The sequence below is a fragment of the Vulpes lagopus genome, chromosome 1, assembly GCF_018345385.1.
Source record: "Vulpes lagopus strain Blue_001 chromosome 1, ASM1834538v1, whole genome shotgun sequence".
Classification (NCBI taxonomy): domain Eukaryota; kingdom Metazoa; phylum Chordata; class Mammalia; order Carnivora; family Canidae; genus Vulpes; species Vulpes lagopus.
The window spans coordinates 106,174,178-106,178,543 of NC_054824.1; positions in this window are offsets into that span (position 1 = coordinate 106,174,178).

The window sequence follows — 4,366 nt, forward strand, 5'->3', positions numbered from 1 at the left end:
TAGTGGTTGAGCATCTGCCTTTGACTCAGGTCATGATCCTGGGGTCCCAAGATCGAGTCCCACACTGGGCTCCCCACAGGGAGCCTGCTTCTCTCTCTGCCTGTGTCTCTGCCTCTATCTGTGTCTCTCAGGAATAAAAAAGTTTTGGGATCCCTGGGTGGCGCAGCGGTTTGGCGCCTGCCTTTGGCCCAGGGCGCGATCCTGGAGACCCGGGATTGAAGCCCACATCGGGCTCCCGGTGCATGGAGCCTGCTTCTCCCTCTGCCTGTGTCTCTGCCTCTCTCTGTGTGTGTGTGTGTGTGTGACTATCATAAATAAATTTAAAAAAATTTTTTTTAAGTTTTATAAATAAATAAATGGGTCAAGGGGATGAATAGATATTTTTCCAAGGAAAATGTACAAATGGCCAAAAGTATATGAAATGATATACTTTTAATGATGCTCAACATCATTAGTCGTCAAAGAAATGCAAATCAAAACCACAATGAGATACCACTTCATACCTTCTTGGATATTGAGACTTAAAAAGTCACATAATGATGAGAACGTGGGAAAATCAGAACCCTCATTCTCATTGTTGGTGGGAATGCAAAATAGTGTGGCCACTTTGGAAAATAGTTTGGCAGCTCCTCAAAACATTAAACACAGAGTTACCAGATGACCCTGCAATTCTACTCCAAGGCATGTACCCAAGAGAAATGAAAACATATTGTCCTACAGAAACATACATGGATGTTTACAGCAGCAAATCCACCATAGGCAAAAGATGGAAACAACTGAAATGCCCATCAGCTGATGAAAAATAAACAACATGTGGCATATCCATACAAGGAAATGTTGTTCAGCCAAAATTACTATACCTTAATATAAACTACGGACTTTGGTTGATAATGATGTGTCAATATTGGTTCATTGACTATAACTATCCGGTGCTGCACTGTACTACCCTGGTATGGACTGTGTTGGATATTATGGGAGTTCATGGGTGGGGGGACAGGGTATGTGGCAACTCTGCACTTTCCACTCAATTTGTTGGGAAATTGAAATTGCTCTTAAGAAATATATTAATTATTTTAAAAAGGAAAAGTACCGATACATGCCACCACATGGGTGAAACTTGAAAACATTATGTTAAGTGAAAGAAGCCAATCTCAAAAGGCCAACATACTATATGATTCCATTTATACGAAAGATCCCAAACTGGGAAATCTTTGGAGACAGAAAGGTTAGTGGTTGCCTAGAGTTGGTGATGGAGAAGGGGCTGAGGAAAGTAAATGGATCATAGCTGGAGAGTACAGGATTTCTTTTGAGGGCGATTGAAATGTTCTAAAATTCATGGTGCCAGTGGTCGCACATATGTGAATATACTAAAACCCATCTGATTATACACTTCAAATGGGTGAATTCTATGGTATATGAGCTCTATCACAATAAAGCTGGTAAGAAAATGACATTATGAGGGCACCTAGATGGCTCAGTTGGTTAAGTGTCTGACTTGGTTTCAACTCAGGTCATGATTTCAAGGATCGTAGGATTAAGGCCTGCATCAGGCTTCTCCTTCAGCAGGGATTCTGCTTGGAGGGTCTCTCCTTTTGCTCTTCCCATACTCTCTCTCCAATTAATTAATTAATTAGTTAATTAATTACATCTTAACAAAAAAATAGCTTTGAAAAAATAAAAGAGCCCATGAAAATCTCTAGTACAGATCCTGACCATTACCCATAGGCTCATAGTGGGTACTCAGTAGATATCTGTAGTTTGAAGGGCTAGATGGATGGGTGAGTGGGCAGGTGGGTGGCTGGGTGGCTGGATAAGTGGGTGGATGGATGTGTGGATGGATGGTTGTCTGGAAGGGTGAAGAGGTAGGTTCTGGACCAAGGCAGACTAGGCCCGTCCAGTACTCATCCTTCTCACCTAGCTTCCTTCCCTCTCCTACTCCTACCTCCTTCCTATCCTGGCCTTCAGGCCCATCATATCCTGAGACCCACCCTCCCTGCATGGCCCCTCCTCCCTTCCTCCATGATGGCTATTCGAACTTGCCCCATCCTACCAGGCCTCACTTCCTGCATGGTCGGCCCAGCCTGTGCCGTCTGTCCCTTCCCTGTACTTCTTCTAATGTGCCATATTTGATGGACATCATCACCCGTTACTTCTAACAGATGATCCTGTCCTGAGATTCAGATCTGGAACTTGGGGAGGACACAGGCCTTGGCTCCCTCCTCCTCTGCTGTCCCAGGGGCTGGTCAGTGGCAGGCACTGGGTGAAACCATCACATCAGCCACATGCGTAGAAGTCATGGCTTCTCTCTTGGCAGAGGGTGAGGACCCAGGCACTGGTAGGAGCAAGGCCCTCAGCAGTACCAGCTCCACGGAGTCTGCTAGGCCCAACCCTGGTGGAGGCTGGGCCAAAACCTGACCCCTCAGCCAGGCAAGGGCTGGGCTGGCAGGGGGACGCAGGCACGCTGGCCACAGCAGGGGCCAGGCGTGGGCGCCTCCCTCCCCTCCCAAGCTGGGGCCGACCAGCCCCAGGCAGGCTGGAGGCCTGTTTGCCTTGGCCACGGGCCAGGGCTGCCCCGCCAGTGAGTAATGCGTGAGGACCGCCTGGCTCCAGTTCAAGGGAAACGGGCTGGAGATGGGGCCTCCTCAGCCTGCACTGGGCTAGGTTCTGGGGGCGGCTTCCCAGAAAGTGCCTGCTGTGGCTGCTTCAGGGCCAGCACCCCGCTTGCCATGCCCCCTTCTCCTTCTTGTCCTCTGTAGAGACCAAGGAGGACGGAGAGATCTTGAGTTTCCAGAAAAAAATCCTCAGTCACGGCCCAGGAGCCAGCCACCCACCCACACCCCTTAACAGAGCCTGTCACTGCCCGGACTGTCAATCCACACTTTTTGATCACCTACTATGTGCTGATAGAGGCTTCCTGAGAGTTCAGGGCTTAGGTAGAGGGCAGGAGAGGAGTAGAGGCTCTGGGTGCTCGCACTGGAAGCACTAGTCCTAGAGGAGGCCTCACGTTTATCTGCCGGCGCCCCAGGGCTCCAGGTGAGGACACTGAGGACCAGAGAGAGTGACGTGCCCAAGCCACACAGTGAATTAACTGCAGCAAGACAAGAACCCAGGCCACTTGAACATGAGGAGAGAGGGGGCAGCCCCTGCTGCTCTGAAGGATGGCCTTGGCCTTATTTTATTTTTATTTTTTAAGATTTTATTTATTTATTCATGAGACACACACAGAGAGAGGCAGAGACACAGCAGAGGGAGACACAGCAGAGGGAGAGCAGAGACACTCCCTTCAGGGAGCCTGATGCGGGACTCGATCCCGGGACCCTGGGGTCACAGCCTGAGCTGAAGGCTGACACTCAACCCCTGAGCCTGCCAGGTGTCCCAGGATGGTCTTGGTTTTATTAAAACTGCACGGCTCTTATGATGGAGGGACACAGCCCAGGACATCTCTGTTTCGAGGCTGGGTTCTCCTAAGAGCACGCCCAAGGGCTTTTGTTCACTTTACAACTCTGCCCGGCTGAGTGGCCTCTGCCTGTTTAGGGCCCAAGAAACCATCAGGTGGGAAGGAGACCATGAGCAGCATCACCCCCTGGAGGGCAGAGCCTCCCAGCCCTCCTGTTCCGGTGGGACACCCGCGGCCAACCATGCCCTCTGCCTCTCTAGGCTTTTATCCATGGTCTGTCTTCAGAGCTGCAAACTGCAGAAGATTATCCTGGCTGAGTTCAACGCAAAGGAAAAGTCACGACAGAATCCCAGGGAGGTCACAGAATCAACAGGGGGCCGGAGAACGTCTCCATAGCAGGGGTGGCTGCCAAAACCACACCATCAAGCTAGCCTCTGGAGAACCCACTGGCCCCGCCACGGAGCTCCAGATGACTCCTCTCCCCACTGACATCAGTGCTGGACACCAAGCCCTGGACCGCGCGGTTGGCCCTGCAGACACTGCTGTTCCCCAGAAACAGGATGTGGCTATTTCCCACCTCTTGAATGACTCTGCAGCATCCCTGCTTCTATGTTCCCAGATCCTGCTGCTAAGACCGGAGCAGGGGCACCCGATTGGCCAGTCTGCTCACGTGCCCGTACTTGGCCGCTAGGGAAGCTGGGAAAACAGGCGTCTTGCCCTGTATCCTCCCCGAGCTAGGTAGAGAGCCCGGGGGACATACAGCAAATCACCAATCACAGACACCCTCTGGATTGTGCTCCCCCCACCCCCAGGTACCTGTTTCCCATGCCCTGCCCACACTACCAAAAGTGCACACGCACGGGAGGCTGTCGCTGATGGGCTTTGGGGTTCAGCCCGGAACCACATCACATAAGTCGAGTTCTGAGCATAGGGCTTGGCGCACAACGGCAGTCGAACAAAGGTTCTTGT